Source organism: Heterodontus francisci, chromosome 4 (assembly GCF_036365525.1).
Source record: "Heterodontus francisci isolate sHetFra1 chromosome 4, sHetFra1.hap1, whole genome shotgun sequence".
Classification (NCBI taxonomy): domain Eukaryota; kingdom Metazoa; phylum Chordata; class Chondrichthyes; order Heterodontiformes; family Heterodontidae; genus Heterodontus; species Heterodontus francisci.
This window is the reverse complement of record NC_090374.1, coordinates 14,039,464-14,054,319: the sequence shown is the minus strand read 5'-3', so window position 1 is coordinate 14,054,319 and position 14,856 is coordinate 14,039,464. Positions and strand designations below refer to the sequence as shown.

The 14,856-nt window shown below is 48.2% G+C and overlaps 1 protein-coding gene across 2 annotated transcripts in view; it reads left to right on the top strand.

The window, feature by feature from the left end:
• The first annotated feature begins 699 nt into the window (after positions 1-699).
• LOC137368904 (serine/threonine-protein kinase NIM1-like) overlaps positions 700-14,856 on the top strand; it is a 105,124-nt gene continuing 90,967 nt past the window's right edge. Inside the window, exon 1 of one of the 2 annotated variants that reach the window (XM_068029179.1) lies at positions 700-889. The gene's annotated coding sequence lies outside the window, so the exon portion shown is untranslated. Of the gene's footprint in view, positions 890-9,985; positions 10,051-14,856 lie in introns of those variants that run through there. The other variant, XM_068029181.1, reaches the window with a different exon arrangement.

Below are 14,856 nucleotides of genomic sequence, written 5' to 3'. Positions count from 1 at the left end.
CACCACATTACGGGAAGGACATAATTGCTCTGGAGAGAATACAGAGGAGATTTACAAGAACGTTGCCAGGGCTTGAAGGTTGCAGCAATGAGGAAAGATTGGATCGGCGAGGGTTGTTTTCCTGAGAACAGAGGAGGCTGAAGGGTGACTTAATTGAGGTGCACAAAATTATAAGAGGCTTAGATAGAGTAGACAGGAAGGATCTATTTCCCCTAGCAGAGAGGTCAGTTACCAGGGGGCACAGATTTAAGGTGATTTGGAAAAGGATTAGAGTGGACATGAAAAACTTTTTCACCCAGAGGGTGGTGGGTGGCTGGAATTCACTGTCAGGATCGGTGGTGGAGACAAAGCACCTAAAGTGCTACAACGGACAAGGGGCTGGAAGGTGGGATAGTTTGGGATGTTAGGTTGTTGAGCCAGCCTGGATACGATGGGCTGAATGGCCTCCTTCTGGTTGCACCTTCTCTGGTTCGATGGAGCGGGGAGGCGCCTGTCAATCACGCCGCCGGTTACCATAGCAACCGACAAACATTCGCCCGCCAGATGTCAATCAGAACCCGCCAGAGCGTCCCAATTGGCTGAACGGCCCCAGCTCCTGCAGCTGATTGGTCAGAGGGTCGCTGTCAATCACTCGGTTGCCGTGGCGATGGTTGGGAGCGCGCGCGGCCAGCAGCCCGCGTGCACACGCGGAGCCCGGAGCCGCGAAGCAGCGGAGGAGGGAAAGAGGAAGGTGCGGAGAGGAGGAGCAGGGATTTCAACCCTGTCAGTGTAGGGATCGGCTTCCGCCCGCTGCAATGCAACAGGGAGGACCCGGGGAGGCCCATGCAAACTCCCCACTGTGGCTGTGTTAGGGGAGAGAGGCTGCACAGTCCGCTGCTGTCAAAGCAAGGTGAGCCTGCCAGCTGATCCTGTGATTCCTCAAGCTGCAGAGGCACATATGCATGCCCAAACAGAGAGGCTGACAGTGAGAGCACTGCATGTCCTGGCTTCCAGACTGCAATCTAATACGGGGGGTTAAAGACAGAACAATACATAGCTGGGAGTGTTACAGTGAAGAGTGTGGGGTTTAACAGTGTTACAGTGAAGAGAGTGGGGTTCAACAGAGTGTTACAGTGACGGCTGTGGGCTATATCAGTGTTACAGTGCGGGGGTGACGGAGATCAGAGTGTTACAGTGAGGGGGTGTGGGATATATCAGTGTTACAGTGAGGGGGTGTGGGATATATCAGAGTGCTACAGTGAGGGGGTGTGGGATATATCAGTGTTAGAGTGAGGGGTGTGGGATATATCAGAATGTTACAGTGAGGGGGTGTGGGATATATCAGTGTTACAGTGAGGGGGTGTGGGATATATCAGTGTTACAGTGAGGGGTGTGGGGTATATCAGAGTGTTACAGTGAGGGGTGTGGGATATATCAGTGTTACAGTGAGGGGGTGTGGGATATATCAGAGTGTTACAGTGAAGGGGGTGTGGGATATATCAGAATGTTACAGTGAGGGGTGTGGGGTATATCAGTGTTACAGTGAGGGGGTGTGGGATATATCAGAGTGTTACAGTGAGGGGGTGTGGGATATATCAGTGTTACAGTGAGGGGTGTGGGATATATCAGAATGTTACAGTGAGGGGTGTGGGATATATCAGTGTTACAGTGAGGGTGTGTGGGATATATCAGAGTGTTACAGTGAGGGGGTGTGGGATATATCAGTGTTACAGTGAGGGGGTGTGGGATATATCAGTGTTACAGTGAGGGGGTGTGGGATATATCAGTGTTACAGTGAGGGGTGTGGGATATATCAGAGTGTTACAGTGAGGGGTGTGGGGTATATCAGAGTGTTACAGTGAGGGGTGTGGGATATATCAGTGTTACAGTGAGGGGGTGTGGGATATATCAGAGTGCTACAGTGAGGGGGTGTGGGATATATCAGAGTGTTACAGTGAGGGGGTGTGGGATATATCAGTGTTACAGTGAGGGGTGTGGGATATATCAGAATGTTACAGTGAGGGGGTGTGGGATATATCAGTGTTACAGTGAGGGGTGTGGGATATATCAGAGTGTTACAGTGAGGGGGTGTGGGATATATCAGAGTGTTACAGTGAGGGGGTGTGGGATATATCAGTGTTACAGTGAGGGGTGTGGGATATATCAGAGTGTTACAGTGAGGGGTGTGGGATATATCAGAGTGTTACAGTGAGGGGTGTGGGATATATCAGTGTTACAGTGAGGGGGTGTGGGATATATCAGAGTGTTACAGTGAGGGGGTGTGGGATATATCAGAGTGTTACAGTGAGGGGGTGTGGGATATATCAGTGTTACAGTGAGGGGGTGTGGGATATATCAGAATGTTACAGTGAGGGGGTGTGGGATATATCAGTGTTACAGTGAGGGGGTGTGGGATATATCAGTGTTACAGTGAGGGGTGTGGGATATATCAGAGTGTTACAGTGAGGGGTGTGGGATATATCAGTGTTACAGTGAGGGGGTGTGGGATATATCAGAATGTTACAGTGAGGGGTGTGGGGTATATCAGTGTTACAGTGAGGGGTGTGGGATATATCAGAGTGTTACAGTGAGGGGTGTGGGATATATCAGTGTTACAGTGAGGGGGTGTGGGATATATCAGAGTGTTACAGTGAGGGGGTGTGGGATATATCAGAGTGTTAGAGTGAGGGGGTGTGGGATATATCAGAGTGTTACAGTGAGGGATGTAGGCGATATCAGAGTGTTACAGTGAGGGGGTGGGGTATATCAGTGTTACAGTGAGGGGGTGTGGGGTATATCAGAGTGTTACAGTAAGGGGGTGTGGGGTATATCAGTGTGTTACAGTGAGGGGGTGGGGTATATCAGAGTGCTACAGTGAGGGGGTGTGGGATATATCAGTGTTACAGTGAGGGGTGTGGGGTATATCAGAGTGTTACAGTGAGGGGTGTGGGGTACATCAGAGTGCTACAGTGAGGGGTGTGGGGTATATCAGTGTTACAGTGAGGGGTGTGGGGTATATCAGAGTGTTACAGTGAGGGGTGTGGGGTACATCAGAGTGTTACAGTGAGGGGGTGGGGTATATCAGTGTTACAGTGAGGGGTGTGGGGTATATCAGAGTGTTACAGTGAGGGGGTGGGTGAGATCAGAGTGTTACAGTGAGGGGGTGTGGGCTATATCTGAGTGTTATAGTGAGGGGGTGTGGGATATATCAGTGTTACAGTGAGGGGTGTGGGATATATCAGAGTGTTACAGTGAGGGGGTGTGGGATATATCAGAGTGTTACAGTGAGGGGGTGTGGGATATATCAGTGTTACAGTGAGGGGTGTGGGATATATCAGAATGTTACAGTGAGGGGGTGTGGGATATATCAGTGTTACAGTGAGGGGTGTGGGATATATCAGAGTGTTACAGTGAGGGGGTGTGGGATATATCAGTGTTACAGTGAGGGGTGTGGGATATATCAGAATGTTACAGTGAGGGGGTGTGGGATATATCAGTGTTACAGTGAGGGGTGTGGGATATATCAGAGTGTTACAGTGAGGGGGTGTGGGATATATCAGTGTTACAGTGAGGGGTGTGGGATATATCAGAGTGTTACAGTGAGGGGGTGTGGGATATATCAGTGTTACAGTGAGGGGTGTGGGATATATCAGAGTGTTACAGTGAGGGGGTGTGGGATATATCAGAGTGTTACAGTGAGGGGGTGTGGGATATATCAGTGTTACAGTGAGGGGTGTGGGATATATCAGAGTGTTACAGTGAGGGGGTGTGGGATATATCAGAGTGTTACAGTGAGGGGGTGTGGGATATATCAGTGTTACAGTGAGGGGTGTGGGATATATCAGAGTGTTACAGTGAGGGGTGTGGGGTATATCAGAGTGTTACAGTGAGGGGGTGTGGGATATATCAGTGTTACAGTGAGGGGTGTGGGGTATATCAGAGTGTTACAGTGAGGGGGTGTGGGATATATCAGTGTTACAGTGAGGGGTGTGGGGTATATCAGAATGTTACAGTGAGGGGGTGTGGGGTATATCAGAGTGTTACAGTGAGGGGTGTGGGATATATCAGTGTTACAGTGAGGGGTGTGGGATATATCAGTGTTACAGTGAGGGGTGTGGGGTATATCAGAATGTTACAGTGAGGGGGTGTGGGGTATATCAGAGTGTTACAGTGAGGGGGTGTGGGATATATTAGTGTTACAGTGAGGGGTGTGGGATATATCAGTGTTGCAGTGAGGGGTGTGGAGCATATCAGAGTGTTACAGTGAGGGGGTGGGTGAGATCAGAGTGTTACAGTGAGGGGGTGTGGGCTATATCTGAGTGTTACAGTGAGGGGTGTGGGATATATCAGAATGTTACAGTGAGGGGGTGTGGGATATATCAGTGTTACAGTGAGGGGTGTGGGATATATCAGAATGTTACAGTGAGGGGGTGTGGGATATATCAGTGTTACAGTGAGGGGTGTGGGATATATCAGAGTGTTACAGTGAGGGGGTGTGGGATATATCAGTGTTACAGTGAGGGGTGTGGGATATATCAGAGTGTTACAGTGAGGGGTGTGGGGTATATCAGAGTGTTACAGTGAGGGGGTGTGGGATATATCAGTGTTACAGTGAGGGGTGTGGGATATATCAGAATGTTACAGTGAGGGGGTGTGGGATATATCAGTGTTACAGTGAGGGGTGTGGGATATATCAGAGTGTTACAGTGAGGGGGTGTGGGATATATCAGAGTGTTACAGTGAGGGGGTGTGGGATATATCAGTGTTACAGTGAGGGGTGTGGGATATATCAGAGTGTTACAGTGAGGGGTGTGGGGTATATCAGAGTGTTACAGTGAGGGGTGTGGGGTATATCAGAGTGTTACAGTGAGGGGTGTGGGGTATATCAGAGTGTTACAGTGAGGGGGTGTGGGATATATCAGTGTTACAGTGAGGGGGTGTGGGATATATCAGAGTGTTACAGTGAGGGGGTGTGGGATATATCAGAATGTTACAGTGAGGGGTGTGGGGTATATCAGTGTTACAGTGAGGGGGTGTGGGATATATCAGAGTGTTACAGTGAGGGGGTGTGGGGTATATCAGAGTGTTACAGTGAGGGGTGTGGGGTATATCAGAGTGTTACAGTGAGGGGTGTGGGATATATCAGTGTTACAGTGAGGGGGTGTGGGATATATCAGAGTGTTACAGTGAGGGGGTGTGGGATATATCAGAGTGTTACAGTGAGGGGGTGAATATATCAGAGTGTTACAGTGAGGGATGTAGGCGATATCAGAGTGTTACAGTGAGGGGGTGGGGTATATCAGTGTTACAGTGAGGGGGTGTGGGATATATCAGTGTTACAGTGATGGGTGTGGGGTATATCAGAGTGTTACAGTGAGGGATGTAGGCGATATCAGAGTGTTACAGTGAGGGGGTGGGGTATATCAGTGTTACAGTGAGGGTGTGGGGTATATCAGAGTGTTACAGTGAGGGTGTGGGATATATCAGTGTTACAGTGAGGGGTGTGGGGTATATCAGAGTGTTACAGTGAGGGGTGTGGGATATATCAGTGTTACAGTGAGGGATGTGATATATATCAGAGTGTTACAGTGAGGGGTGTGGGGTATATCAGAGTGTTAGAGTGAGGGGTTTGGGCTATATCAGAGTGTTACAGTGAGGGATGTGATATATATCAGAGTGTTACAGTGAGGGGGTGTGGGATATATCAGAATGTTACAGTGAGGGGTGTGGGGTATATCAGAGTGTTACAGTGAGGGGGTGTGGGGTATATCAGAGTGTTACAGTGAGGGGTGTGGGGTATATCAGAGTGTTACAGTGAGGGTTGTAGGGTATATCAGTGTTACAGTGAGGGGGTGTGGGGTATATCAGAGTGTTACAGTGAGGGGTGTGGGATATATCAGTGTTACAGTGAGGGGTGTGGGGTATATCAGAGTGTTACAGTGAGGGGTGTGGGATATATCAGTGTTACAGTGAGGGTGTGGAGTATATCAGAGTGTTACAGTGAGGGGGTGTGGGATATATCAGTGTGTTACAGTGAGGGGGTGGGGTATATCAGAGTGTTACAGTGAGGGGGTGGATATATCAGAGTGTTACAGTGAGTGGGTGGGGTATATCAGAGTGTTACAGTGAGGGGTTTGGGCTATATCAGAGTGTTACAGTGAGGGGGTGTGGGATATATCAGAGTGTTACAGTGAGGGGGTGTGGGGTATATCAGAGTGTTACAGTGAGGGGGTGGATATATCAGAGTGTTACAGTGAGGGGTTTGGGCTATATCAGAGTGTTACAGTGAGGGGGTGTGGGATATATCAGAGTGTTACAGTGAGGGGGTGTGGGGTATATCAGAGTGTTACAGTGAGGGGTGTGGGATATATCAGAGTGTTACAGTGAGGGGTGTGGGATATATCAGAGTGCTACAGTGAGGGGTGTGGGATATATCAGAGTGTTAGAGCGAGGGGGTGTGGGATATATCAGAGTGCTACAGTGAGGGGTGTGGGATATATCAGAGTGTTAAAGCGAGGGGGTGTGGGATATATCAGAGTGTTACAGTGGGGGGTGTGGGATATATCAGTGTTACAGTGGGGGGTGTGGGATATATCAGTGTTACAGTGAGGGGGTGTGGGCTATCTCAGAGTGTTATAGTGAGGGAGTGGGGGAGATCAGAGTGTTACAGTGGGGGGTGTGGGATATATCAGTGTTACAGTGACGGGTGTGGGATATATCAGAATGTTACAGTGAGTGGTTGGGGCTATATCAGAGTGTTACAGTGATGGGTATGGGGCATATTAGAGTGTTACAGTGAGGGGTGTGGGGTATATCAGTGTTATAGTGAGGGCTGTGGGATATATCAGAGTGTTAGAGTGAGGGGGTGGGATGTATCAGTGTGTGTACAGTGAGGGGTATGGGATATATCAGTGTTACAGTGAGTGTGGGATATATCGGAGTGTCACAGTGAGGGGTGTGGGATATATCAGAGTGTCACAGTGAGGGTAGGTGGTAGGGAATGTGGGATTACTGCAGGGTTAGTATAAATGGGTGGTTGTTGGTCGGCACAGACTCGGTGGGCCGAAGTGCCTGTCTCAGTGCTGTTTCTCGAAAAAAAAATAAAAGTTACAGTGAGGGGTGTGGGGTATATCAGAGTGTTACAGTGAGGGGTGTGGGGTATATCAGAGTGTTACAGTGAGGGGTGTGGGGTATATCAGAGTGTTACAGTGAGGGGTGTGGGGTATATCAGAATGTTACAGTGTGGGGTGTGGTGTATATCAGAGTGTTACAGTGAGGGGTGTGGGGTATATCAGAGTGTTACAGTGAGGGATGTGATATATATCAGAGTGTTACAGTGAGGGGTGTGGGGTATATCAGAGTGTTACAGTGAGGGATGTGATATATATCAGAATGTTACAGTGAGGGGCTGTGGGCTATATCAGAGTGTTACAGTGAGGGATGTGATATATATCAGAATGTTACAGTGAGGGGGTGTGGTGTATATCAGAGTGTTACAGTGAGGGGTGTGGGGTATATCAGAGTGTTACAGTGAGGGGTGTGGGGTATATCAGAGTGTTACAGTGAGGGATGTGATATATATCAGAGTGTTACAGTGAGGGGTGTGGGGTATATCAGAGTGTTACAGTGAGGGGCTGTGGGGTATATCAGAGTGTTACAGTGAGGGATGTGATATATATCAGAGTGTTACAGTGAGGGGTGTGGGGTATATCAGAGTGTTACAGTGAGGGGCTGTGGGGTATATCAGAGTGTTACAGTGAGGGATGTGATATATATCAGAATGTTACAGTGAGGGGCTGTGGGCTATATCAGAGTGTTACAGTGAGGGATGTGATATATATCAGAATGTTACAGTGAGGGGGTGTGGTGTATATCAGAGTGTTACAGTGAGGGGTGTGGGGTATATCAGAGTGTTACAGTGAGGGGTGTGGGCTATATCAGAGTGTTACAGTGAGGGGTGTGGGGTATATCAGAGTGTTACAGTGTGGGGTGTGGTGTATATCAGAGTGTTACAGTGAGGGGTGTGGGGTATATCAGAGTGTTACAGTGAGGGGTGTGGGCTATATCAGAGTGTTACAGTGAGGGGTGTGGGGTATATCAGAGTGTTACAGTGAGGGGTGTGGGGTATATCAGAGTGTTACAGTGAGGGGCTGTGGGGTATATCAGAGTGTTACAGTGAGGGATGTGATATATATCAGAATGTTACAGTGAGGGGCTGTGGGCTATATCAGAGTGTTACAGTGAGGGATGTGATATATATCAGAATGTTACAGTGAGGGGTGTGGGGTATATTAGAGTGTTACAGTGAGGGGTGTGGGGTATATCAGAGTGTTACAGTGAGGGGCTGTGGGGTATATCAGAGTGTTACAGTGAGGGATGTGATATATATCAGAATGTTACAGTGAGGGGCTGTGGGCTATATCAGAGTGTTACAGTGAGGGATGTGATATATATCAGAATGTTACAGTGAGGGGGTGTGGGGTATATCAGAGTGTTACAGTGAGGGGTGTGGGGTATATTAGAGTGTTACAGTGAGGGTTGTAGGGTATATCAGTGTTACAGTGAGGGGTGTGGGGTATATCAGAGTGTTACAGTGAGCGGTGTGGGCTATATCAGTGTTTCAGTCAGGGGTGTGGGGTATATCAGAGTGTTACAGTGAGAGGTTTGGGCTATATCAGAGTGCTTCAGTGAGGGGTGTGGGGTATATCAGAGTATTAGAGCGAGGGGGTGTGGGATATATCAGTGTTACAGTGAGGGGTGTGGGATATATCAGAATGTTACAGTGAGGGGGTGGGGTATATCAGAGTGTTACAGTCAGGGGTGGGGTATATCAGTGTTACAGTGAGGGGGTGTGGGCTATCTCAGAGTGTTATAGTGAGGGAGTGGGGGAGATCTGAGTGTTACAGTGAGGGTGTGGAGTATATTAGAGTGTTACAAAGAGTGGTATGGGATATAACAGTGTGTTACAGTGGGGGGTGTGGGATATATCAGTGTTACAGTGACGGGTGTGGGATATATCAGAGTGTTAGAGTGAGGGGGTGGGATGTATCAGTGTGTGTACAGTGAGGGGTATGGGATATATCAGTGTTACAGTGAGTGTGGGATATATCGGAGTGTCACAGTGAGGGGTGTGGGATATATCAGAGTGTCACAGTGAGGGTAGGTGGTAGGGAATGTGGGATTACTGCAGGGTTAGTATCAATGGGTGGTTGTTGGTCGGCACAGACTCGGTGGGCCGAAGTGCCTGTCTCAGTGCTGTTTCTCGAAAAAAAAATAAAAGTTACAGTGAGGGGTGTGGGGTATATCAGAGTGTTACAGTGAGGGGTGTGGTGTATATCAGAGTGTTACAGTGAGGGGTGTGGGGTATATCAGAGTGTTACAGTGAGGGGTGTGGGGTATATCAGAATGTTACAGTGAGGGGTGTGGTGTATATCAGAGTGTTACAGTGAGGGGTGTGGGGTATATCAGAATGTTACAGTGAGGGGTGTGGTGTATATCAGAGTGTTGCAGTGAGGGGTGTGGGGTATAAGGATGGAGCTTAAGAAAGCAATTAGGAGAGCAACGAGGGGATATGAGAAAGCTCTGGCTGGTAAAAGTAGGGAAAATCCCAAGATATTCTCTGAGTATATCAATGGGAAGAGGATAACCAGGGAAAGAGTAGGACCCATAAGGGACCAAGGGGGAAATTTGTGGGTGGAGCCAGAGGACATTGGTCAGGTGTTGAATGAATACTTCACATCTGTCTTCACCCAAGAGAAAGAGGATGTAGATATGGAACTTAGAGAGACAGACTGTGAGGTTCTTGAGCGAATTGTCATATGGAGTGACAAGGTATTGGAGGTTTTGGCAGGCTTAAAAGTGGACAAATCTCTAGGTCCGGACGATTTGTCTCCCAGGATGCTGTGGGAGGCGAGTGTGGAGATTGCAGGGGCTCTGACCCTAATTTTTAATTCCTCTCTGGCTACAGGGCTGGTGCCAGAGGACTGGGGAACAGCTAATGTGGTCCCACTATTTAAGAACGGTTGTAGAGATAAGCCAGGGAACCAGAGACCAGTGAGTCTCACATCAGTGGTAAGGAAACTATTGGAGAAAATTCTGAAGGAGAGAATCTATCTCCACTTGGAGAGGCAAAATTTGATTAGGAATAATCAGCATGGCTTTGTCAGAGGGAGGTCATGCCTCACAAATTTGATTGAATTTTTTGAGCATGTGACCAGGTGTGTAGATGAGGGTAGTGCAGTTGATGTAGTTTACATGGATTTCAGCAAAGCCTTTGACAAGGTCCCACATGGGAGACTTATCAAGAAAGCAAATGCACATGGAATACAGGGTAACTTGATAAGGTGGATTCAAAATTGGCTTAGCTGTCGGAGACAGAGAGTGATGACAGACAGCTGTTTTCGTGACTGGGCCAGTGTCCAGTGGCGTACCACAGGGATCTGTGCGGGGTCCCCTATTGTTTGTCATTTATATAAACCACATAGATGACTATGTGGGGGGTAGGATCAGTAAGTTCACGGATGACACAAAGATTGGCCGAGTGGTTAACAGTGAGGTGGAGTGTCTTCGGTTACAGGAAGATATAGACGAGATGGTCAAATGGGCAGAAAAGTGGCAGATGGAATTTAATGCTGAAAAGTGTGAGGTGATACACTTTGGAAGGAGTAATGTAACACGGAAGTTTAGTTTAGTTTAGTTTAGAGACACAGCACTGAAACAGGCCCTTCGGCCCACCAAGTCTGTGCCGACCATCAACCACCCATTTATACTAAGACTACACTAATTCCATATTCCTACCACATCCCCACCTGTCCCTATATTTTCTCTACCACCTACCTATACTAGGGGCAATTTCTAATGGCCAATTTACCTATCAACCTGCAAGTCTTTTGGCATGTGGGAGGAACCGGAGCACCCGGAGGAAACCCATGCAGACACAGGGAGAACTTGCAAACTCCACACAGGCAGTACCCAGAATTGAACCCGGGTTGCTGGAGCTGTTCAATGAATGGCCTGACACTGGGAAGTTCCGAGGAACAAAGAGACCTTGGCGTGTTTGTCCATAGATCTCTGAAGGCAGAAGGGCAGGTTAATAGGGTAGGGAAAAAGGCGTATGGGACACTTGCCTTTATCAATCGAGGCATAGATTACAAAAGCAGGGAGGTCACATTGGAGTTGTATAGAACTTTGGTAAAACCACAGCTGGAGTACTGTGTGCAATTCTGCTAGCCACATTATAGGAAGGATGTGATTACACTGGAGGGGGTGCAGAGGCGATTCACCAGGATGTTGCCTGGGATGGAACATTTAAGCTATGAAGAGAGGTTGGATAGGCTTGGGTTGATTTCGCTGGAGCAGAGAAGACTGAGGGGTGACCCGATCGAGGTGTACAAGATTATGAGGGGCATGGACAGGGTAGATAGGGAGCAGCTGTTCCCCTTAGTTGAAGGGTCAGTTACGAGGGGTCACAAGTTTAAGGTGAGGGGCGGGAGGTTTAAGGGAGACTTGAGGAAGAACTTTTTTGCCCAGAGGGTGGTGACGGTCTGGAATGCCCTGCCTAGGAGGGTGGTAGATGCAGGTTGCCTCACATCCTTTAAAAAGTACCTGGATGAGCACTTGGCACGTCATAACATTCAAGGCTATGGGCCAAGTGCTGGCAAATGGGATTAGGTAGACAGGTCAGGTGTCTTTAATACATCGGTGCAGACTCGATGGGCCGAAGGGCCTCTTCTGCACTATTATTCTGTGATTCTGTATATCAGAGTGTTACAGTGAGGGCTGTGGAGTATATCAGTGAGACTGTGAGGTATGAAATGTTTCAGGCTGTATTGGATTCACAGTTGTAAAGAATGATCCTGAGTACAGATTGTGCTATTTAACATTTGATTTGATGTTGCTGGTTACAACTGGGGACATTGATTACATCAGAATGTACAGTATGGTGACATTTACTAAACAAAGATACCCATTGCCTGCAATGTACAGCACGCGGCTTTTGTTAGATACAAAGTAAAGCTCTCTCTATACTGTCCCCATCAAACACTCCCAGGACAGGTACAGCACGAGGTTAGATACAGAGTAAACTCTGCACCTCTCTACACCTCCATCCCTCACCTGGATGGTTTGAGGGCTCTCCGCTTCTTCCTTGAATAGAGGCCCAACCAGTCCCCATCCACCACCACCCTCCTCCGCCTGGCTGAACTTGTTCTCACATTGAACAACTTCTCCTTCAACTCCACTCACTTCCTTCAAGTAAAAGGTGTTGCTATGGGTACCCGCATGGGTCCTAGTTATGCCTGTCTTTTTGTGGGATATGTCAAGCATTCTTTGTTCCAGTCCTACTTAGGTCCCCTCCCCCAACTCTTTTTCCGGTACATTGATGACTGTATCGGTGCCGTTTCCTGCTCCCACCCCGAACTGGAAAACTTTATCAACTTTGCTTCTAATTTCCACCCTTCTCAGCTTTACATGGTCCATCTCCGACACTTCCCTTCCCTTCCTCAACTTCTCTGTCTCCATCTCTGGGGATAGGCTGTCTACTAATATCCATTATAAACCCACTGACTCCCACAGCTACCTCGACTACACTTCTTCACACCCTACCTCCTGTAAGGACTCCATTCCATTCTCCCAGTTTCTCCGTCTCCAACGCATCTGCTCTGATGATGCTACCTTCCATGATAGCGCTTCTGATATGTCTTCCTTTTTCTTCAACTGAGGAATCTTCCCCTCCCTTCCCCTGTCAGCATTCCGAAGGGATCGTTCCCTCCCTGACACCCTGGTCCACTCCTCCATTACCCTCACCCCCTCATCCTCTTCCCACGGCACCTTCCCCTGTAATCGCAGGAGGTGTAATATCTGCCCATTTACCTCTTCTCTCCTCACTATCCCAGGCCCCAAACACTCCTTTCAGGTGAAGCAGCGATTTACTTGTACTTCTTTCAATGTAGTATACTGTATTTGCTGCTCACAATGTGGTCTCCTCTACATTGGGGAGACCAAACGCAGACTGGGTGACCGCTTTGCGGAAAACCTCCGCTCAGTCTGCAAGCAGGACCCCAAGCTTCTGGTTGCTTTCCATTTCAACACTCCCCCCTGCTCTCATGCTCACATCTCTGTCCTGGGCTTGCTGCAGTGTTCCAGTGAACATCAACGCAAGCCCGAGGAACAGCATCTCATTTACCGACTAGGCACACTACAGCCTGCCGGACTGAATATTGAGTTCAATAATTTCAGAGCATGACGGGCCCTCCATTTTACTTTTATTTTTTGTTGTTTTTTTCTTTTTCCTTTTTTTTCTATAATTTTTGTGTTTATTTTATTTCATTTCATCTTAGTTTGTTCAGTTTGCTTACCCACTTTTTTTTCATGTTTGTACTTGTGGCTGTTCAATTTTCAGTCCATTAACACCCTTTCTGTACTACTGCTTTGTCTTTCAACACACCATTAACATATCTTTGCTCCATGACCTTCTGGTCAGCTATTCGGTGACCTCGTCCCATCTACACCTTCTCCTTTGCTATTTCTTGCCCCACCCCCACTTTACTTGCTTATAACCTTTTACATTTCTAATATTTGCCAGTTCTGATGAAGGGTCACTGACCTGAAACGTTAACTCTGCTTCTGTCTCCACAGATGCTGCCAGACCTGCTGAGTATTTCCAGCATTTCTTGTTTTTATTACAGAGTAAAGCTCCCTCTACACTGCCCCATCAAACACTCCCAGGACAGGTACAGCACAGGGTTAGATACAGAGTCAAGCTCCCTCTACACTGTCGCATCAAACACTCCCAGGACAGGTACAGCACAGGGTTAGATACAGAGTCAAGCTCCCTCTACACTGTCGCATCAAACACTCCCAGGACAGGTACAGCACAGGGTTAGATACAGAGTCAAGCTCCCTCTACACTGTCGCATCAAACACTCCCAGGACAGGTACAGCACGGGGTTAGATACAGAGTAAAGCTCTCTTTATCTTGCCCTTGTTGATTTTCTAACCTCTCTGTGTACAGCATGCCTTACTGTGTTTATGTGGTGCTGTGGGTCTGTGTGCACTGGGAGATGGTCAACAGCTTCTCACCTTTTTCACAAAACTGACTTACAGCTACCAGAATGTGAAGACGTTCCTCCATCGCTCTGGGCTTGAGTCAGACCTCCAGTATTTAACCCCTTCAGTGCTTCCTCTGCTTGCTCATCACCTTCTCCCTCTTATTGTGGCAGCTCTTCCTGCCTTCGTTACCACTTTGACCGACTCCCTCTCTCCCCTCCACCTCCTCCCTCTCTCTCTTCCTGCCTTCTCCCTCTCTCCGTTCTGCCTCCTCCCTCTCCCTCCCTTCCTCCCTCCCTCTCCTCTCTCTCTCTCTCTCCCTCCACCTCCTCTCTCTCTCTCTCTCTCTCCCCCTCTCATAGGAACATACGAATTAGGGGCGGGAATAGGCCACTCAGCCCCGAGAGCCTGCTCTGCCATTCAACAAGATCATGGCTGATCTGATTGTATCCTGAACTCTACATTTCCGTCTATCACCAATAACCTATCGCCCCGTTGCTTATCAAGAGACTGACGCTACTGGCTTCCCAAGCCAGGGTGAAGTAACTTGGGATAAGCTAAAAGCACTGATTATGGAGGAGTCGAGGTAAATGGCTGAGCAGTGTGTGATCACTGTACGTGCCAAGGCTAGACAGCCTGAACTCCTAAGACTCGTGGCTAACCATTTTTCCCTTGAATCTGAAGAAGCAGAAACAGAGGCAGAAGTAGACCCTGACAGGGTATTGCTAGCAAAGATACAATTGGAACATAGGAAACTCGAATTAGAGGAGAAAGAAAGAGAGAGAGAGAGCGCGGAAAAAGAGTGAGACAGGCAGGAGAGGGAGCAAGAAA